This window comes from Drosophila takahashii, chromosome 3R, assembly GCF_030179915.1.
Source record: "Drosophila takahashii strain IR98-3 E-12201 chromosome 3R, DtakHiC1v2, whole genome shotgun sequence".
Classification (NCBI taxonomy): Eukaryota; Metazoa; Arthropoda; class Insecta; order Diptera; family Drosophilidae; genus Drosophila; species Drosophila takahashii.
Window position 1 is genome coordinate 3,852,064 of NC_091681.1, and position 23,284 is coordinate 3,875,347.

Sequence of the window (23,284 nt, forward strand, 5' to 3'; positions counted from 1 at the left end):
AGTCACAAAAGTCGGATATATATCAATTAACTTTTTATGCCTCAAGAACTCGCGGTCCACGGAAGACTATCTAGTTCGGTAATACTATACATTAGCGGGCTCACCCCCGAAATTCGTGAAAAAATTATCCTCGATGGACCGCGATTTCTTAAGAATTTACGTGCAAAAAGAATTTGGCGGTCGGCCATGGTTCTCTTGTAATTGAATTTCAAAGTTCCCGGGTTTGCTATAAAAAACAAGGGTGCTTTTCTCATATTTTCAATCAAAGTAATTAAGTTTTAATGAGTTCCTATTAAATTAATATATTGTTTAAATGAGTTCCTATAAAACTATTAAATTGTTTAAATGAGTTCCTATAAAAAAATGTAGAATTTTTTTAAATTAAAAGTTTTAATGAACAATTTTCCGCACCACCATTGAGGTAAAGTTCCAGGTTTTTTCTTTAATAACCTTTTATGGCCTAGATATCTCTCTGCTGAAGTATTCCCGAATAGGAAGTATTTGAAAGAAGTGCGTTTAAAGAAGAAATTTAAAAAAAACTGCGCCGCAGTCAAAAAAAATTTAAGAAAAAATCGCGCGATTTTTTCTTAAATTTTTTTTGGCTGCGGCGCACTTTCTTTTCTTCAATATTAAGCTAGTAGTTTCAGCTGAATTAGGGTTGGTGTGTCGCTCAGAAAAAACAAATTCAATCTTTAAGTTTAGTTTTGGGTGGAAAAGACTAAAAGAAAGGTTAAAATATATAATCCTCGTTGGACCCCGATTTCTTCTGATTATCATAATAAAAATACACATGTGGTCATCCATGGTTATGAGAGTTCTTAAGAACTCGCTGTCCATCGAGGATCATTTTTACGCGGTTGTGAGGACTAGTTCCCTATAATACCAATTACTCAGATGTTTGGAATTTTAAATTAGTCTTATTTTTATAGCAAACGTTAGAAAAGCATACTTGTTTTTTATAGCAAACCCGGGAACTTTGAAATTCAATTACAAGAGAACCATGACCGACCGCCAAATTCTTTTTGCACGTAAATTCTTAAGAAATCGCGGTCCATCGAGGATAATTTTTTCGCGAATTTCGGGGGTGAGCCCGCTAATGTATAGTATTACCTCTAGTTCTTACCCATCAAAGTTCTTACAAACATATAAATCCCTTATTAAAGAAAACTCACTTGCGTGTTTATGTCCCGCTCAAGATTTCGCGGTCCACGAAAAAACCCTTTACTCCTAACATCCTACCGAAGTCCAAGTTCTTACAATGACAAAAGCTTTGAATAATTTGTTTATTTACTGGGCAAGCATGAGATTGTCTGATAGGTGCAATCTTTTTATACCCGTTATTCGTAGAGTAAAAGGGTATATTGTTAGTCTTTTTCTGTTCATAGTTCTGGATAGTGTGAGATCAAGTCTGTTTCTGTGAGAGTCGAGTCTTATTCTGTAACGGGTGATAGTTTTAGTGATACATAATAAAGGATTCGAAAAAATTATTTTTTTTAATTGGAATTTAGAAACATAATTTGGTTCTTTTTCGCTTGATTTTGAAATGGTGCCTTTCTTTTCGGATATTAGCAACCGAGCCTGGGAAAATGATCTCTCTGAGGATGCACTATTTGTCAAGGTTAGGTCCATATCGAGCTCCAATATCCACAAATGAAGAAAATAATTTTTTTAGCCCACTATCGTTAGTGGTTCTAAACGATCTGCAATTTTCCACAGTCCATTCGGTGTCTGCTTCGGTTATTCTCTTCTTAAAGTCATTGTCCACCTCGACATGGTTAATGGACAAATTCGAGCTAGCGCGTGCTGCAGCGATATGGCATTTGTGGCGAACAAAATTTGAAGTGCAGTTCGTGTACCGAAAAATGGCATTACACTTTCTGCACGCTGCAATGCCGGCAATTAACTGTTCGTTACTGTGCTCCACCAACCCGAAAGTTGACCACACTGCGCTGCGCCCACGTTTATTGCGAATTTTATATTCGCCCGCCTTCAATTTATTTTGGGCCTCAGTTGGACATACCAGCTTTAAAAATATGTATTTTTTAATTTATATTTTATTTCATTTTAACAAAAATATAGCTTACGTTTTCCGAGGAAGCCATTTGAAACATGAACACAACTTATAAAGTCGAATTTATCTAACACACTGAATCAGAACTTCAGAATTTTGTTCACTTACAAACGTTCTACTGACTTATAAGTCATAGAGTTCACTTTAACATTTCCAAGTGAACCGAGTGGACCAAGTTAACTTGAAAGTGGACTTGTTGTTTCCAGTCGATGAGTGATAGATCACTTTAAATTCATAGACTTGGCTTGCTTCACTTGAACTTGTTTTTTCAAGTTAGAGTGACTCAAAATTACTTATAAGTTCTCACTTAAAAGTCAACTTTTGCAGGGCTCTAGTACACACACACGCACAAAATATATATATCCAAAAAATGCGTATTTTACACACACAGCCATTAGATACATATATGCGTGTGTAGGTTTGTGTGTGTGCATTGCAGCTGACTAAGGAATTGAGATTCGCTCAAATTCAAATTCAAGAAATTACTGATATCCTTTCCACAACATACTTACATAAGACATTTTGTAACCGATTTTTGTGAACTAAAATTCAAATCGCATTGATAATATTAAAAGAACATTAAATACTCAAACCAATTGATTCTCTTGCTCTTTATTACACGTGCCTCATATTGTTCGCTGCCTTTATTAGGACAATTTTGTTTTGGTATTGCACCTAGCACCTAGTGCACCTAGCGCGTTAAAAAAAATGTTCGCTATTTTTTTGATTTTTAATGCGCTAGGTGGACTTCTTCGCAAGAGTCATTTGTCAATTTAGTTCCTTGGGTTCATAGCTACATAATCACTGAAGACTTGATAGTGAAATTTTAATCGGTTCACAAGATATGGCCGTTCCAAATAAATTTTGTATGTAAAACTTTAACTCGCTATGATAGGTAAACGCGAGCTAAGCCAGAAAAACCCGAATGGGTTTTAGCTTTTTTCGATGAGTACTTTCCGCCCATGAAATCAGAATTGCGGTTACATTTTATAACCCTAACAAGAAGGAAGACATACCCCTGCAGATCATTATTCTTTGCTTTATAATATAGACGTCCGAGTTTTGTTAAATTTTATTAATTAAATTAAAGAAATGCTACATCAAAGTGAAGAAGAGAATGTAATAAAAATCAACAAAGATTTTTTTCCTATTAATTTCTATTTAATTTTCCGACCGTTCCTATTGTGTTTCCTATAGTGATCCGATTTTTTAAAAATTTTATTCGAAATTCAGAAATATTTAAAAAATAATATCCCCAAGAGTAGGTAATATTTCAAAAAACACCAAAGCTAGAATTTTTTTAAACTTTTTTTTTTCGATCCTTCCTATGGAAGCTATAAGATATAGTCATCCGATCCGGTCGGTTCCGACTTAAATACTACCTGCAATAGAAAGAAGACTTTTGGTAAAGTTTTAAGCCGATACACTGTGGGGCGCCTAGAACAAAAAGCCTGCCAAAATGGTTTTTTTTTTAAGATTTTCCAAAATGTTGCAATGCAACTTTAAAAATAATTGAATTCTCTATACAAATCAAAAGGAAAGAGTGATCTGTGATGAATGGTTCTCCCACTACAGATTTATAAAGTGGATTTTTCGAAACATAATTTTAGCCAATAAGAAAAAAAGGTATTTTTACACATCTTTGAAATTTTTCTAAAAGCGCCCAACGATTGAAATTTTAAGAGCAACCAATTCTTAATATATTAAAAGAACAATAAAAATTTTAGATACATAATTACTATTTTTTTTAATTTTTTAAAAGGGGTCCAAAAAAATTGGGATTTTTTGGATATTTTTGGACGTAAAGTAGTGTTACACCCTAGATCCCCGTTTAATTCTTTTTTTAAAAAAAAGTTTAGATATTTAACTACATTTTATGAAAAAATTAGCCTGCCCTTTTGTGCCTCTTCTGAGAAAACCGCAGTTTAAGTTACCAAGAAATGTTCATAATTTGAAATATCGTCAGCCCTGGTTATCCGCGCGCCCTAACATCATGAAGATATTTTACTTATATGAAGGTATTGATGAAGATAATGATAAATTAATAAACAAATTTGGGTTTAAAATTTAAAATTATGTTATTTTACTAAAAATACAGATATGAAATAAATACCGGTTTCTACCAGTTTTTTTTTAAACTATGCTATATTTCCTTGATTGATTCTATGACATCTATAAGATATCATTGACCAATTAAAAAAAAAGGAAAGCATAGAGCTAAAATGATAAATAATGCCTTAATCCCAATTTATATGAACCAATATTGAAATAGAACCGAGACATTCCCTTTTGTAATAAGCGTTTATATGGCAGCTATAAGATATAGTTGATCGATTTGAATAATTTTTTTTTTCAAAATAATGACCTAGAACCGAGACATTCCCTTTTGTAATAAGCGTTTATATGGCAGCTATAAGATATAGTTGACCGATTTGAATAATTTTTTTTTCAAAATAATGACCTAATCCCAATTTATATGAAGCAATATTGAAATAGAACCGAGACATTCCCCTTTGTAATAAGCGTTTATATGGCAGCTATAAGTTATAGTTGACCGATGTGAATAATTTTTTTTTTTAAAAATCAAGTTAAATTAAAAAAAAAATATTTGGAAACTTAGAACCCTATAACTAATTTATTTATATTTTTTTTCTTAAAAAAACAATTTTTTTTTCTTAAAAATTTTTTACAACAAAAAAATTTTACTAAAAATATTCACCTTATGATGTTTTTTTTACATATTTAATTGCCTTTAAGAATGCCCCATCAAAAAATATTCGCAATATGGCTCCGCTGATTTAAGGCAGACTTTTGGGTTTTTCGCCCCACTGTGCGATAGCTTCAAAACTGAGAGACTAGTTTGCGTAGAAACGGACAGACAGACGGACGGATGACATCCGTCAACGACTCGTCTGGTGATGATGATCAAGAATATATGTACTTTATGGGGTCGGAAACGTCTCCTTCACTGCGTTGCAAACTTCTGACTGAAATCATTATACCCTCTGCAAGGGTATAAAAATGTTGCACAGTTTAAGTAAACGCATCAACCTTTAATTCAAAAATAATAAACTTAAAAGCTTTGTTTAAAATGCTTGTTTTTTGTAGTACTTGTCAACTGAAATACAGGTTAAAAAAAACAAAGTTAAACAAATATAAAAAAAATAAAAGTCTTGAGTTGTGTATAAATGAGAGTTCTGGATACAAAAGTGGAAGGAGAGGTAATAAATTATGCTAATTAGGGTAATAAATCAGGACAATGTGAAAGGTGTGGGGGGTAATTAAAGTTAATGGGCGTGACGAGTGATCGTTAATTAGGGTCCACAATAGTTATATCCAGCTTTTGTATCTAGGATTTGTATTCAGGAATCAGATCCCGAAATTCGGTCGAAATTCGATCGTTAATTAGGGTCCACAATAGTTATATCCAGCTTTTGTATCTAGGATTTGTATTCAGGAATCAGATCCCGAAATTCGGTCCAAAAATCGGGACTCTTATTAAGCTGGGAGAAGTTACTGGGGTGTGACGGGTGTCCTTTGCTTAGATTAAGAAAGTGTGGTGCTCACACGGTGTGACGGGTGATCATAGCGTTATTTTTAGGTTTTAATATTTAAGCGGGGGAGAAGTTACTGGGGTGTGATGGGTGTCCTTTGCTTATCTAGGTTATCCTAGTTATTCGGGGGAGAAGTTACTGGGTTGTGACGGGTCATCATAGCGATATATTCTTTGCTTAGATTAAGAAAGTGTGGTGCTCACACGGTATGACTGGTGATCATAGCGTTATATTTAGGTTTTCCTAGTTAATGGGGGGAGAAATTACTGGGGTGTGACGGGTGTCCTTTGCTTATCTGGGTTATCCTAGTTAAGGGCTAGTACTCAACCCAACAAAAAGTCGTCCAAAACAAAAAACTTCATATGAAAAAAAGTCAAGAAATTTTGTTTCATATGAAGTTTTTTTGTTTTGGACGACTTTTGTTGGGTTGAGTACTAGCCCTAAAAGAGGAGAAATTATTGAGGTGTGTCAGGTGTAAATTTTAAATTCAAATAAGTCGGTACAAAAAAAATTTCTCCTTTTTGCTCTTCGTAGTTTAAACTGGGATCAAAACGTAAGGCTACCTCCCTACCAGAGTAGATTACTATTGCTTAATTTGCCTACACTTGAAAACCGTAGAATAATGCTTAGTACCAGGGACCGTAATCATTATAAGTGAAAAAATAAAAATCTCCATTTAATGATTATTTTGTAAGCAAAAAAAATATCGCTCAGAAATAATGATTATTATGTGAGCGATATTATTTCGCTTAAAAATATCACTCAAATTGCGATTACAGCCGTTCTGTACGGAATTTTACAAACTTTTAAATTTCTGCTTGTAGGTAGAACCACGGAGCACACATCCAGTTAATAAAAGAAGGTGATTTCTTTGTATAAACTTCTTAAAACGCGGTTTTTAGTTGACATGAGATATGCTTAAATACAACAAGTTGTATCAACCTTAGAACTTTATGTCATTTATTTATTAGTAAAACGACTTAACAAGATGTTATGAACTATTCCACTTAGATCCAACCCGACATGTGGGCTGGGTGTTAGTGTGTTGGTCCACTGAGCTGTAAGCACGAGTTCGATTCCCACAGAAAGTGTTTTTATACAAAAAGATTTTTTTTGTTTTTTTAAGCGGTTTATACAAAGAAAATTTATTTTTTTCTTAACGGAATATGTGCTCCGTAGTTCTACCTACAAGAGCACATTTAAATCTTTGTAAAATTCCGCTTAGGACGGATGCAATCCCACTTTGAGTGATATTTTTGAGCGAAATATATCGCTCACAAAATAATCATTATTTCTGAGCGATATTTTTTTTGCTTACAAAATAATCATTAAATGGATATTTTTATTTTTTACTCAAAAAATATAATCATTATTTTCGGTCCCTGCTTAGTACTATTTTTATGCATAATATTATAACAGGTGATATCGATTCTGTAGAACTGGTAAACCGTTTAACTTTTAATGTTCCCGTTAGACTAACACGAAATGATTACCCTCTTAATTTGTCTCGATGTACATCAAATTTTTCTCTGCATAAGCCCTTTCGCGTTCTATGAACAAATTATAACAATCTTTATCATTTAATTTGCACTTCAACATCTAACGCTATATTAAAAACCAAAATATTATCTCATTTGCTTCAATCTTAGTTTTATCCATTACAATCTTTATGTGTCCCGTCTCTTTTGTTTCATGTATTTTCCTCGCGAACTCGCATTTTTGCCCTTATTGATAAAGGGTCCCGCGCGTAACAAGCACGTACATGGTATCGTTGGGCCACTTGTTTGTACTGCTCGTAGTGCATCTTACATCATCTTCGGCCCAGGGACATGTTAGCATATGTACGCCATATTTAGTTTCTCTCTCACCGACTCGATCTATCTGTTAAAGATTGGAGAAAATCATCTCCAGGGACTCCCGATGATCCTCAAAAATGAAATCACCATTTTTTTGAGGAATTTGGTGATTTCATCACACACGTGGTTGTTATTCATGATGTTGTGTTGTTTAACTGCTGTTTCTTGATTATGTAGTTGTTTCTTGATGTTGTTATTGCTGTTTAACTGATGTTTCTTGATGTTTAACTCTTGTTTGTTCCTTGTTGTTTAACTGATTACTTGTTATTAGCTATTTTTTGTTAAGCTGATTAAATGATATTAGCTGTTTGTTGTTTAACTTATTAGTTGTTTGACTGTATAGCTGTTTTTTGTTGTTTGGTTCATTTTTGATTGTTGCTGATCCAGTGGAGTTTCAATTCGAAGTGAAGGTTCTTTCCAGTAGCTTCTCACTTTTATCCCCTCTTCATAAATTTAGCATGCTTTTCCACCACCATCCCATCCATCGCAATCATCCCTTTGAGAAGATTTGTTAGAAAAATGCAAATGTGTCTAGAAACCAAGTAGTCAACAACCTGGTTGCTAGGACACGGTACACTTTCACTTATAGACACAACTCTGACTGTTACATACTTTTGCACGAATACAGGAAAGTGTGGGTCAACCAGTTCACATCTACGTTTTCTAAACTTGCTAACGTAGTTATCAGATGTGTCGCAAAAATCTCTTCTAACCAAATCATCCTTGTTTGGCGTCCAAATTTGGTTGCAAATTAGAAGGTCTTTGGTTGGAAGGGATTTTTTTTGACACATTTACTGTTATACACTGTCCCTTAAATTTTTTGAAAGTTAAAGTTATTGAAGTGCGAAATGGATAATGAAAGTGAATTTACCTATTTTTATCTGACGTTGTTGGTGATATATCGATGTTGTTTGCGCACTTTGCGCTTTTATAATGAAATATGTTGAATAGTGTACGGCGGGAGCGGGAGCGCAATAAAGCTTTAATCGCGCTCGCGAATTCGCCCCGTCTCTCCCCCCTTTCGTTAAGTTAGGCTTAAGCGTTTATATATTGAAATTAAAGAGTCAGTTGTTATATGAATCTCATTGCGCAAACTCCCTGTCGTCGTCGCCAAAAATAAAATATCAAATTTCCCTGCAATCACAAGTATTCGCGTTGTAATACAAAATAGTATTAAATTTTCATGGTGACCCCGACGTGATTAGCAGTGGAACTCGAGTTGTTAATTTTTTTTGGTGAAACAAACAAATTAATCAAATAAATCGCGCCGGCCCCTTTTTTAAACATTAAAGTGATTTGTTGCTGCCGATTTAATTCGTCGTTGCTGCCGCCAAATAAAATTGTTGCCGCCAAATGTTGTTGGAAGTTTGGAAGCTGCAGTTTCTTCGATTTCCATTGCCGCTGCTGTTCTCAATCGCCGTTAGCTGGACCTGTGTAGTTGTTGTTGCCGCTGCTTGTCGCCTGTTGCTGCCGATTTACTTCGTGGTTGCTGCCGCCAATTTAATTTCTGGGCCAGTAAATTGTTGTTGCCGCTGAAATTCGTCAGTTGCTGCCTACTGAAATACGCCTTTGCTACGGCTGGAAAATTTTGGCCGCTGCAGTTCTCAACCGCCGTTATCGCCAAATTCACCGCTGTAATCCCCTACGCACAGGAAGAAAGGCAAATGGATTCGAAGAGGGAAGTTACCGACGGATGTGAATCGTCCCACCAGGTATAGAGTGCTAAAAGTTGAAAGTTAATCTGTGGCGTTTTGTAAACTGTGTTTTTGGCCCATCTTTCAACTTTTTGCATTCGTGTGAAAAATTCGGTAGATAGCGAGCATTCTAACCAAGAAATAAATAAAACTTGCATGCACTAACGATTATAATTCTGATAATTCCATACAAATATACATATTTCGAATTATAAATACATAAGTGAATCGCTTTGGACCAAAATCAAATAAATATTTGTCGGCATCCTGGTTGTTCAAAGAATAAAATTCCCCCAATTCTCGTCGTAGTGAACACCAATTATAGCTTTGCAAAAATTAAAAGGGTAAAAGTTGGGAAGTGTGAAAATTTCTAATTCGAGAATTAAATTCCCGGCAAATTTTCGGCCGCGCATTTTCCTTAAATTTCCCTCGCTGTTCGCCATTTCCCGAGCTTTTAGGCGTCAGGTTTATATATTCGTTGCCCTTAGTTATCGGTCAGTGCATCATTCTCCGTTAGCATTGCGTTGAGCACCGCCACCCGTACGTTCGAGTTCTCTTTCGTCGTTTTCGTTTTCGATCGCTGGAACGGTGCAAGCGTTGCCGTTGCCTAAACGCTTGTTCGTTTTTTGGTATTTGAGCTTGGCGTGTGCTCCCCTACACGACGTGCGCTCGGCATATTATAATTATTGAATTATTATAATAAATTAGGATTCCTCAAATTAATTCCTCAATTCATTTAAAAACCTCCCCTACACTGCTTGCGTTCAGCTTATTCCTCTCGTTGGTTATTATTTTTAAATTTAATAAATTTAAAAACAAATTTTTGTATACATTTACATAAATACAATTTAAAAAAAAAAAAAAACAAAAATAAATTAAATTATAAACTCTTCGATACCAAAAAAAAAAAAAAAAATGGTGCCAAAATCAGAAAGTAACAACAAGGACAACGAAGGGTTAAAAAACCAACGAGATGGATATATGAAGAGTATAAAAAAGCAAAAATATTTAAAGGAGGGTCGATACTCCTTAAATACGGTTGAGTTAGAATGTCGATTAGAAATCCTAAATACGCACATTGAAAATGCTTCGCTTATACAGAATAAAATTGAAGCGAAAGATGGAGATGATGAGTACCGCGAAGAGTTAGAAGAGACTGCGATAATAGCAAAATCGTTGCTAATTTCCCTAATCGCGGAAACAAAGCTTAAGAGCGTTGACAATTCCGCTCCGCCGGCAACGCGCACACCCCAATGCCGTTTGCCGAGCGTCGCTCTTCCAACCTTAAGCGGAAAACATTCCGAATTTAAAAATTTTGTAAGGAAGCTCTTTGGCTGGGATAGTTGCTCAGGGCTCCCAGGGTCACTTACAGAAATTTGTTAAGTTCAAGGACTTCAAGGAGGGGGTTGAGATAAACGGCCCTGCGGCCGGAACTGGCAGGAGCAGCAAAAGAGAAGGGGGGTTGTTTCCCAAAAAGATGCCGATCATGGGCCGAAACCTGCAGCGGGTTTAGATTCCAACAATCGAGTACAGGACTCCGTTGAAAATCTCCACCCGCCACACGCTCCGGGATCCGCACTGCCCGTGGACCCGACAAACGAGTGCAAGACTCCATCGTGATCCACGGCCACTGCGTGCCCCAGGACCGGTGATAGCTGCGGATCCGACAAACGAGTTCGAGACTCCATCGTGATCCACGGCCATCACACGGTTCGACCACGATCGGCGGAAGGGTTTTTTTCTAAATGGGGAAAAATAAAGGACTGGCGAATTTAACAGGCGATATTGATTTTTAATGCGAAGCACTTTGGTTCATTTATTATATTTTTCAAACTTGGATTTTGGGTTTTTTTAACTGAGGGGTGCAGACAGCCTTAGTGCCACGCCACTCTAGTCGGTCGTCGAAGAAATGTTTTAAAAGGGAAATATTGGTGGGGAAATAAAGCGGGCGCTTACGGTTTGTCCCACAGCAAGTTCAGCCAGTCTATCTCCCAGGCCCCTTCGGCGGCTCCTTGGTGGTTGGCTCCTCCTTCTCCACTATCACTTGACATTTTTCACTCTTTTGCACTTCGAATTCACGACGGGGTTTTATCGGTGTTGCGGACTTTTCACGGAGTTTAAAATGGACTTGTGCGCGCGAATCTCCAGGAACCATTAAATTTCCCTCTTCTCCATATCTGCTGACATGCCCCTCTTTTCCTTGCATTGCCTCGACGTCGCTGCCGCTGCGCTTTAGCTTTTTCCCCTTTGCTCGTAAACATCGATCGAGTTGGATGCTATTTGGTTCGATCGAGTGGAGGTTAAGAGCGTGCAGGTACTGATGTGTGGGTGATGCGAGCGGTGCGTTCCGCGTGGATGCTGGCTGCTGATGAGCGTGTAGAAGTGAGAATGTTCGCCGGTGTGTGGATGCTAAGAGCGTGTAGGTACTGCTGTGTGGGTGATGCGAGCGTTGCGTTCCGTGTGGATGCTAAGAGCGCGCAGGTACTGATGTGTGGGTGATGCGAGCATTGTGTTCCGTGTGGATGCTAAGAGCGCGCAGGTACTGATGTGTGGGTGATGCGAGCATTGTGTTCCGTGTGGATGCTAAGAGCGCGGATGATAAGGGGAAGTGATGTTGGCGACGCTGGTTCGCTGGTGTGTGGATGTTAGGAGCGTTGCGTTCCATGTGGGTGCTGATGCGTGGATGATAAGGGGAAGCGATGTTGGCGACGCTGGTTCGCTGGTGTTGTGTGGATGTTAGGAGCGTTGCGTTCCATGTGGGTGCTGATGCGTGGATGATAAGGGGAAGCGATGCTGGCGACGCTGGTTCGCTGGTGTTGTGTGGATGTTAGGAGCGTTGCGTTCCATGTGGGTGCTGATGCGTGGATGATAAGGGGAAGGGAAAGCTGGCGATGTTGGGCCGGTTGGCTATTAAGAAGCTAAACTAATACTAAATCTCTTCATGAGTCTTACATGGCTATAAAAAATTCCTACATGGCTACAAAAATTCCTACGTGTCTATAAAAATTCCTACGTGTCTACAAAGTGTGGTGGCAATTGTGGGGGCCGTTTTACGGTTCCTCACACCCCCCCCTTTCTTCGGGGTGCCGGAGCGAGACGCTGATGAATCGCGTATTTGTGATGGTGATCCGGTAGATCCGTCCCTTCACCTTTCGCAGGAATCGCACTCCTCGGCGATCCTGTTGCCGGATGAACACGATGAGCTCGTTCGGCAGTCTTCGGCGCTCTGTGGTCACGGACCATTCCGCGGGGGCTTCTGACCACTGGTCCTCCTCCGGGGTGGCCGGCGGTAGTGGGTCGTCCTCTAGAGCGCGCAGGAGTTCCCTCTCCTCTTCCGAGTCGAGGCAGAGTTCCCATGGTATTGGGGATTCGTCCCGTCCGTGGCTGCAGCTGGGGCGTTCTTCGCTGGTGTGGTTGTCGAGCGTTGCCATCGTTTCCATCGCCACTTCGGCGATCCATGGCAGCGGTAGCTCCTCGTCGCTAACATCGCTGTAGCGGTCGTCCAGCAGGGGTGCAGCCATTTGGGGACTGGGGTCATCTCTGCCTGGTGCAAAGGCTCCGCTGCGGCTGCTGTCGTCCGACTCGCTGGACCCTTCCTGGTCGCGAACGATTTCCGGCTGACTGCTGATGGAGGTCCGTTCCGTCGACAGTGCGGAGTCTTGGCTTGACTCCGCGCCCGAGCTATCATTCGCGATGGGGATCTGGTCCCATGCTGCGTTGGCTGCGGCTAGGCGCATGGCCACTGGAGGGAGGACGGGGTACTCTGGCAACCTCTCCGGCTCGGACGAGGTTTCGGAGTCGTTCAGCGACTCGGGCGAGCTCTCCTGGTCGGAGTCGGCAAATCCTACGACGCGGATTTGTCGGAGGCTGTCCTCCAGCATCGAGGGGCCAAAGGATGGCAGTCCCACCTCGTCGATCCAGCGGCTGACGGCCCGTATGGTGGGTTCGGTCGCTTCGTTTCCTTGCTCCAGGGCCAACAACTGCGCCAACCGGGTCGCGGTGAGTAGTGTGGGGTCACCCTGGCTACCACTTGGGATGTCATCCCCTGGGTGTGGACCTAGTCCGGCTATGTCCACCCAGCTGCTGGTGGCGCACGCGACCGGTTGGGCCTCCTCGCTCGGGGTTTCCAGGACGCGAACTGTGGCCAGTCGCGACGTGGAGCAGAGCAACGGATCGGCCTGGCTGCATCCTGGGATGTCGTCTGCCGGGGTTGTGGATCCGTGGTGGTCGCTGTGGCTGCTGAGCACCAGCGTGTCGACGGGCGTGTTGAGCAGCGTACTGGCTGACTCGGGCCAGGACCGCGACGGCTTCCCAGGCCGGGGGCTCATGGGCGGTGTCCGAAGAGTCTCGGCCGGCGAAGACCCACAGCTGGACAAGGTGCGGTAGCCTAGGTCGCTAGATCGGAGAAAAAATGGGTTAGCTTGAATACTCATCGATGAGAGGGAGATTCGAGTTCGTGGGTCGTTCTGTTGTCGTCTGTGGCTATGGCGGTGACTAGGCGTGGCTACTTTGGCGTGGTGTACCCTAAGGACTTTAACACCCCCCCACCGATGGGGAGGGTTGTGGGGCGTTGGCGCTGGGGTCCAGGCTCAAGTGGCCCCACTGAATCTCCTTGTCGTAGCAAGGGTTCCGCGGCTTACTTTAGTTTTGCGGACTTGGTGAGACCCGGGTGGTCTCGTGAATCCCCTCGGAGTCTTCTTCGGGGTCCTCTGTGGTCTGGTCCCCTTGAAAGGGTTTCAAGTCAGCTAGACTTGCGTTGCGACGCTTTCGTGTCCCTCGAAGTTGGACTCTGGCGATGTTTGGTGACAGAAACTTGATGATTTTATAAGGGCCGTCGAACTTTGGAGCTAGTTTTGCGTTGAACGCTTCCGCGGCGTTGGACAGGTGGTGAGTTCGGACCCAAACCCACATTCCAATGGTCGGTCTCCATTCGCGTCGACGCAAGTTGTAGTAGCGGCTTTGTTCCTGGGCGGCTCTCTCCATGTTTTCCTTGGCTGTTTGAAAGATGTTCTTGAGATGCTCTGCCTTACTCTGGGGGTCTCTGGGCGCTTCGCTGGTCCCTGGCGTAACTTCGTTGAACCAGCTTCCGGGTAATCGGGGTTCCCGGCCTTGAACTAAGTACGCTGGGCTGAATCCGGTACTGTCGGAGACACTTGTGTTGATAGCCAAAGTGATTTCCGGCAATAGGTTATCCCACGTTCGTTGGTCCTCAGTGGCGTACTGTGCTATCATCGTTTTGATGGTGCGGTTGGCTCGCTCGGTAGGATTCTGTTGAGGGGAGTATGGGGCAGTATGCTGCACTTCCATTCCTGCCTTTTTGCAGAATGCTTTGAAAGCCCTACTCGTAAACTGGGTCCCATTGTCGCAGATGAACGTTTTTGGAGTGCCAAATCTAGCTAAGATTCGCTCTCGGAAGGCTAATTCTAGGCTGGCGGCGGTAGCTCGGCGTAATGGTATTAATTCGACCCATTTGGTGAAATGGTCCAAAAATACCAGTAGCATGGTATGTCCTTTGCGAGACCTGGGGAGAGGCCCTACGAAGTCCGCGCACAGGGTTGAGAATGGTCCCTCTGATTTCCGGGTCAGCATCTTCCCCGCTTGTTTGCGCTGGCTCACCTTAAATTGTTGACAGGCTGGGCATTGTCGTACGTAACGAGCGATGTCTCGAAACAAACCCGGCCAATAATACTGTTGGCAGATTCGGGTGGTCGTTTTCCTGATCCCGAGGTGTCCTGCAGTGGGGTGATCATGACACTCTTCTAGGACCCGGCGCTGGTGGCTGCTGGGTACGCAAAGTCTCCATGCTCCATGTTCTTCCTTCCTGTACGCGTTGTCGAGGTGTCGGTAGAGTTGCCCGTTCTCTTGGGTGTAGTCCGGAAACTTCTCCGGATTGGCCTCGATCTGTTTGATCTTGGCTGCGATCCACTTGCATGGTTCGTTGGCCTCGCTCACCTGTTGAAGCGTTTCTAGGGGTTGTCTGGACAGGGCGTCTGCGACGACGTTCTGTTTTCCCCGTCGGTAGGAGATGTCAAACTGGAACTGTTGGAGCTCTAGGGCCCACCTTGCGATCCGGCCTGTTGGGTTGTCTATGGAATTTAACCACTTCAGTGCAAGGTGGTCTGTTATGACATCGAATCGGTATCCCTCGAGGTAGCACCTCATTTTCCTGATCGCCCACACTATTGCGAGGCACTCCTTCTCCGTAGCAGAGTAGTTCTCTTCCGCTGCAAGCAACCTCCTGCTGGCATAGGCGATGACGCGCTCGGTTCCATCGACTTGCTGGGTTAAAACGGCTCCAAGGCCGAAGTCGCTTGCGTCGGTTTGTAGCTGGAATTTGAGGTTGAAGTCCGGGCAGGCCAGTACTGGTGCCTCGGTGAGCTTCCTTTTCAGGTCCTCAAATGCCTGTTGCTGAGGGTCGCTCCAGGTCCATTTCCTTCCCTTCCTGAGTAGGGTGGACATCGGTTGGACGATTGTGGCGAAGTTCTCCACAAATCGCCGGTACCAGGAGGCTATCCCTAGACATCGTCGGAGTTCCTTGCAGTTAGTGGGTGGCTTGAGTTCCCTTACCGCGGCTATCTTGTCTGGGTCGGTATGGATCCCGTCTTCGCTGATGACGTGGCCTAGGTACGTTATGCTATGCTGGAAAAACTTACACTTCGCTTTGTTCAGCTTCAAGTTGGCCTGCCTGAGTCGTCGGAGTACTTCCCGTTGGTGAAGTGTTCGTCCAATGAGGTCCCGATGACGATGATGTCATCCAGATAGGCAAAGGCGTGAGGCTCCAGGTCGGGTCCTATCACGCTGTCCAATGCTCGCTGAAACGTAGCAGGAGCCGAATGCAAGCCAAATGGCATTACTTTCCACTGGAAGAGCCCGCGGCCCGGCACGGTAAATGCGGTACAGGCGCGGCTGTCTGGGGCCACCGGGATCTGCCAGTACCCGCTTTTGAGATCTAGCGTCGATATGAACTTGGCATTGCGCAGTCTTTCCAAGATGTGTCCTATCCGCGGTAATGGATAGGCGTCGGGCACCGAGTGAGCGTTGAGCTGGCGGTAGTCCACGCACATGCGCACATCTCCTGTCTTTTTGCCGACGAGGACGATGGGTGCGCTGTGAGGACTTCGGGATGGCTCGATGCGTCCGTCGCGAAGCAGCTCATCAACTTGTTCGTTGATGATTTTCTGCATGGCAGGGTTCTTGGGGAAGTACCTCTGTTTGATGGGCTTGTCGTCCTTCATGACGATACTATGCTCGGCTATGTGCGAGGTACCGGTCATGTGATCAAATGGCGCTAGCTCTGCCTCGAGAAAGGCTTGGATCCGGGATTCCTCGGGTCCTTCGGTGATGACCGTTGCTAGGTTGGCTGTGTCCTCCTGGGATTGTCTCGGTGAATGGGTAGTCGTGGGTGACCTTCGAAAGGGGTTGTTCTTTCGTGCTGCGGCGGCGTCGGCTAAGGGTTCTAGGTAACTGGAATTACTCGCTGGTGCTGGCGTAGGTCGGGGTCGCGGGGTTACGGTGGGCGCGCTGACTGGTAGTCGGGGCGGCGATTGTCGAGGGGCTGCTGCGGTAGGCGCGCTGACTGGTAGTCGTGGCGGCGATTGTCGAGGGGCTGCTGTGGTAGGCGCGCTGACTGGTAGTCGTGGCGGCGATTGTCGGGGGGCTGCTACGGGTGGTACCGTACAGCGTGGTGATGGCGTCGGTCCGACGGTGCTTGGGCCGATGGCAGCTACTCGTGGGGTGACCGTAGGTGGTTGGCTTCTGTTTGTTGGCGGCGGGGTATAGTAGGACAGGGACAACTGGGCTTGCCCACACTGGATAGTGGTCCTGATCCCGCAGAGAAAATCGATTCCGAGGATGATCTCGTCCAAGATGGACGGTAGGACTAGTAGGGTGGTTTTAGCGGTGTCCCGCCCTAGGGTTACGGTGGTGGTCAGGGCGTGGGTGACGTCGGTGGTGGATCCGTCTGCCAGGGCAATCTTAGTTCTCACATCCCGGCGGTTATCGGCACTCCCAATGTCGTTGGCTACCTTCGCGCTGATGAAGCTCCTGGATGCCCCGGTGTCCAGGGTAGCGTGAAACGTCTTGCCCTCTATGGTTACCGTCGCCACGATGCGCCCCCCTTCAAACCGTAAAGGTGGGGTTAGTTCTGGGGTCCTTGGTGTGTGGTCCTCGCTGGCTCCCCGGATGGGCGAGGACTCGGGCCGTTTCCCGGGTTTCGAGCTCGGCAACATGTGTTGGTCCTCATTCCCCTCCGTCCACACTCCCAGCAGAACAGGACCTGGGGATTGGCACACCCCTCGCTGAAGTGTCCGGGTTCTCCGCAGCGGTGACAAGCGTTCCGGACATCGATAGGATGTTCGGGTACCTGTGCCAACATGCGATTGGTCGCCGGGGTACTGTGAAATCCCAGGGGGTTGCCTGTGTTTCCTGTGGGTGGTGGTGGAGCCTGGAATCGTTTGGCTTGTCGGTGTGGCATCGCTGCTAGGTAGTTTACATGAAGCGCTCGGTCGCGGTCGCGCGTGATCTCGTAGGCGGTGGCCCGTTGGATTAGCGTGGCTAGATCCCCGAAGTCCTGTTGTCTCACGAACAACTGGTATTCCGGTCGAAGGTTCTGATAAAGTCGCTCCAGTTCCTGCTCCGAGGTAAACTTCGCCCGCTGCATCAGGAGGCGGAGTTCCACCACGTACTCCTTGCAGCTCTCGTCCGGTCGCTGATACCTTGTCCGGATCGTGTCTTCCAATCTCTGGAAGTATTGTGGAGGTAGGAAGAAATCCAAGAATTCCCTCCTAAAGATTTCCCACGTCACGTCCTGCATCTTAAAGGTGCGGTACCAACTTTCCGCTTTTCCCGTCAGTAATCCGGAGATCACCCTGGGGAGTCGGGCGGTGCTGAGTCGGTATGCCTCGGCTTGTACCTCTAGTCTCTCGACAAATGTGAGCGGGTCGGTTCGTCCGTCAAACGAAATACCCCAGTTTCTTAGCTTTTCAGCCAAAGCCGCGGATGATATTTCCTCGCGTGCGGGAGAGTCTGGGACTGTGTTTATCGCTGGTCGGTTGGCTGGTGGTACTTCTAATCTGCAGGCGGTGCTTCCGGTGTCGATGCCCGGTGTGTTTATTTTGTGTTCCCTGGGTTCTTGTCCTCCCAAAGGGCTCGGTGACTTATCCCTGGGTGTGGCTGCTTCCGGAAATGTCGCCGCGAGCTCATTGGCTCGGTCCTGGAGTGCTGGCTCAAGATCTTCGCGGGTGAGAAACGTTGCTAGCCGACTGCGCAGTTCCTCGACCGTTCCTCCTAGGGATAACCCGAACTCGGATGAGAGGAGTTGCAGCTCATCTTTGCGGCGATAGGATATCCACCTTATACCCATGGTTTTCCGAACGAGAGGGACCGGGGAAAATTTGGTATAAAATAGTACTGCCGCGTAGTTGCGCACGAGAAAATAATTCGGCGTGTTGTGCCGAATATTTTACAGGACTAGGGTCCTGGTTGCGCACGATGAAAAATAAATTTGGATCGAGGTTCCAAATATTTTACAGGACTAGGGTCCTGGTTGCGCACGATGAAAAAAATAACTTGGAGCGAGGTTCCAAATATTTTACAGGACTAGGGTCCTGGTTGCGCACGATGAAAAATAATTTGGAGCGAGGTTCCAAATATTTTACAGGACTAGGGTCCTGGCTGCGCACGATGAAAATAAATTGGAGCGAGGTTCCAAATATTTTGAAGGATACTGGGATCCTGGTGTTTACACGAGAAGGATACTGGGATCCGTGTTTTGCACGGGAAGGATACTGGGATCCTTGTTTTGCACGGGAAGGATACTGGGATCCTTTAGAGTTCACGAGAAGGATACTGGGATCCTTTAGAGTGTTTACTGCTGCTTGGTTGTGCGCGACGATGTTCCCTGATTGAGGGCCGGAGCTTGACTGACTTCTGGTGGCCCGCGGTGCTCCTCTTATAGTCGCCGGCCACGTGTCCGCCGCGTTCGGGACAGCGTGGGGAGCGAGAGGGGGGGGGGGAAATTTTCGGGGGCTCCTGGATCCGACACGCGAGCGTAGCTCCGTCGTGATCCACGGGCGAGAAGGGCTTAAAAAAAAAAATTTCCGCGTGCTCCGGGATCCGACACGCGAGCGTAGCTCCGTCGTGATCCACGGGCGAGAAGGGCTAGAAAACATTTGTGCCCCCTCTTCCCGTTGCCGGCCACGTGTCCGCCGCGTTCGGGACAGCGTGGGGAGCGAGAGGGGGGGGAATTTTCCGTGGGCTCCTGGATCCGACACGCGAGCGTAGCTCCGTCGTGATCCACGGGCGAGAAGGGCTTAAAAAAAAAAAATTTCCGCGTGCTCCGGGATCCGACACGCGAGCGTAGCTCCGTCGTGATCCACGGGCGAGAAGGGCTAGAAAACATTTGTGCCCCATCTTCCCGTTGCCGGCCACGTGTCCGCCGCGTTCGGGACAGCGTGGGGAGCGAGAGGGGGGGGAATTTTCCGTGGGCTCCTGGATCCGACACGCGAGCGTAGCTCCGTCGTGATCCATGGCCGCTTCGCGCTCCGGGCCCGGACAGCTTTGGATTCGACAAACGAGTCCCCGGACTCCATCGTAATCCTTGGCTACCCGAGGTTTGGTAGAGGGAAAAAAATCGAACATACCGCCATCTGTGTGTGTGTGATAAAAAAAAAATCCTTTCTCTTCCCTGGGCCTGCTCATAGGGTCTGGGTGCCTAGCTCATGGGTCTTTACGCCATATACCCCACAAAAATATAAAAAAAAATTTCGATTTAAAAAAAAAAAATTTTATTATTTTTTTTTTTAGGAAAAATTAAATTAAAAAAAAAAAAATTCCATATCCTTGAAGTCCCTGTTCGGGCGCCATGTAAGGAAGCTCTTTGGCTGGGATAGTTGCTCAGGGCTCCCAGGGTCACTTACAGAAATTTGTTAAGTTCAAGGACTTCAAGGAGGGGGTTGAGATAAACGGCCCTGCGGCCGGAACTGGCAGGAGCAGCAAAAGAGAAGGGGGGTTGTTTCCCAAAAAGATGCCGATCATGGGCCGAAACCTGCAGCGGGTTTAGATTCCAACAATCGAGTACAGGACTCCGTTGAAAATCTCCACCCGCCACACGCTCCGGGATCCGCACTGCCCGTGGACCCGACAAACGAGTGCAAGACTCCATCGTGATCCACGGCCACTGCGTGCCCCAGGACCGGTGATAGCTGCGGATCCGACAAACGAGTTCGAGACTCCATCGTGATCCACGGCCATCACACGGTTCGACCACGATCGGCGGAAGGGTTTTTTTCAAAATGGGGAAAAATAAAGGACTGGCGAATTTAATTTCCCCTCCTAAAATCACACACAGAACATAACAGGCGATATTGATTTTTAATGCGAAGCACTTTGGTTCATTTATTATATTTTTCAAACTTGGATTTTGGGTTTTTTTAACTGAGGGGTGCAGACAGCCTTAGTGCCACGCCACTCTAGTCGGTCGTCGAAGAAATGTTTTAAAAGGGAAATATTGGTGGGGAAATAAAGCGGGCGCTTACGGTTCGTCCCACAGCAAGTTCAGCCAGTCTATCTCCCAGGCCCCTTCGGCGGCTCCTTGGTGGTTGGCTCCTCCTTCTCCACTATCACTTGACATTTTTCACTCTTTTGCACTTCGAATTCACGACGGGGTTTTATCGGTGTTGCGGACTTTTCACGGAGTTTAAAATGGACTTGTGCGCGCGAATCTCCAGGAACCATTAAATTTCCCTCTTCTCCATATCTGCTGACATGCCCCTCTTTTCCTTGCATTGCCTCGACGTCGCTGCCGCTGCGCTTTAGCTTTTTCCCCTTTGCTCGTAAACATCGATCGAGTTGGATGCTATTTGGTTCGATCGAGTGGAGGTTAAGAGCGTGCAGGTACTGATGTGTGGGTGATGCGAGCGGTGCGTTCCGTGTGGATGCTGGCTGCTGATGAGCGTGTAGAAGTGAGAATGTTCGCCGGTGTGTGGATGCTAAGAGCGTGTAGGTACTGCTGTGTGGGTGATGCGAGCGTTGCGTTCCGTGTGGATGCTAAGAGCGCGCAGGTACTGATGTGTGGGTGATGCGAGCATTGTGTTCCGTGTGGATGCTAAGAGCGCGCAGGTACTGATGTGTGGGTGATGCGAGCATTGTGTTCCGTGTGGATGCTAAGAGCGCGGATGATAAGGGGAAGTGATGTTGGCGACGCTGGTTCGCTGGTGTGTGGATGTTAGGAGCGTTGCGTTCCATGTGGGTGCTGATGCGTGGATGATAAGGGGAAGCGATGTTGGCGACGCTGGTTCGCTGGTGTTGTGTGGATGTTAGGAGCGTTGCGTTCCATGTGGGTGCTGATGCGTGGATGATAAGGGGAAGCGATGTTGGCGACGCTGGTTCGCTGGTGTTGTGTGGATGTTAGGAGCGTTGCGTTCCATGTGGGTGCTGATGCGTGGATGATAAGGGGAAGGGAAAGCTGGCGATGTTGGGCCGGTTGGCTATTAAGAAGCTAAACTAATACTAAATCTCTTCATGAGTCTTACATGGCTATAAAAAATTCCTACATGGCTACAAAAATTCCTACGTGTCTATAAAAATTCCTACGTGTCTACAAAGTGTGGTGGCAATTGTGGGGGCCGTTTTACGGTTCCTCACAATTTTATAAGCCTTTTCGAAACTTTTGTTGACAAAGATGACACGATGCATGATATCGAAAAATTTAACCATCTAATATCGTGCTTGGCTGGAGACGCGCTAGGAACAGTCAGGGCATTCCAAGTTACAGCGAATAATTACCCAAAAGCCCTGGCTAGCCTAAGGTCGATGCAGGAACTAAAAGAAAATGGGAAGAACAGTTAGATTATACTTCGCTTCCTCTTTGGAGCGAGTGTGAGTCGGCCCTGAACAAGCGCTATCAGCATATGGTTGCCGAAGAAGCGTGTAAGCCAAAAATTGTTTAGCAGAGCCAGGCTTATCCTAAGAAGAATGGAAATAGGAGTTTTTCGTTTGTTGCTGCCATAGACGACCCCGAAGTATGTGTGTTTTGCAACTCAACAGAACATCAAGTAGGAAGTTGCACTGCTTTTGCTGCCCTAACAGTTCAGCAAAGATTCGATTTTGCAAAAAAGGCTCCTTTATGCATTAACTGCCTCCGAAAGGGCTACACGGTAAAAAGGTGCAAATCGAAAAGATGCAGGGTGTGTAAGACCTCACACCACACATTGCTGCACATTTACTCGCCATCAAATCTCGCGTTGCCAGCTCCTCCTCAGCCCACGCTCTTGCAGAATACTCCATCCACTTCGCATGTTATGCATGCGACTGCATCGGATAAAGTTATTCTTGCCACAGCCATCGTGAGCGTCCAAACAAAAAGTGGCGAATTAGTTTTGGCTCGAGCGTTGCTCGATTCTGGTTCACAAGTCAATTTTGTGACCGATGAGCTCGCTCAGAGACTTCAGATTAAGAGAGAGGACGTGTGTTTGAGCTTGCGGGGCATTGGTGAAACTAATGCTCAAGCAACCAAGAAAATTCACACGATAGTTAAGTCGCGAGTGGGTAGCAGTCAATTGTCGTCCGAATTTTACATACTAAAAAATATTTCTGGTTATCATCCGGATCAAACGGTGAACACCAGCGGCTGGAGGGTGCCTGACAATATTCAATTGGCAGATCCATTCTTCTTCCAGCCCCAAAAAATAGATATGCTTATAGGCGCAGCCTCGTTCTTTGAACTATTGTCAGTCGGCCAGATAAAGCAAGGGCCTGAGTTTCCCATTTTGCAAAAAACAGTTCTCGGCTGGATAGTGTCAGGGAGATGTGCCTCAGAAAAAATAAGAAATACGGAAAAGTTGGTACATCTCAGCTGCCAGGAAGAAGTGTTGGAGTCAATCGACACAACCCTGCAGAAATTTTGGTCTGTGGAGGACTTGCCGCCCAAGGCCAAGGTCCATACTCCTGAGCAGCAACTTTGTGAGCAACACTTTGAGAAAATCACTCAAAGATTGTCGTCCGGGAGATTTTCGGTTCGTCTGCCGTTCAAATCTGACCCAAACACTCTTGGTTCATCATATGAAGTTGCGAAACGTAGATTTTTGTCGCTTGAAAGAAGATTATCCAAAG

General features: G+C 45.2%; 1 protein-coding gene across 1 annotated transcript in view; it reads left to right on the forward strand.

Annotated features, from left to right (window-relative positions):
- Positions 1-406: 406 nt before the first annotated feature.
- Positions 407-23,284, forward strand: part of LOC138913486 (uncharacterized) — a 116,754-nt gene continuing 93,876 nt past the window's right edge. The window contains exon 1 of the mRNA XM_070217349.1: positions 407-421. The gene's annotated coding sequence lies outside the window, so the exon portion shown is untranslated. The remainder of the gene's footprint in view (positions 422-23,284) is intronic.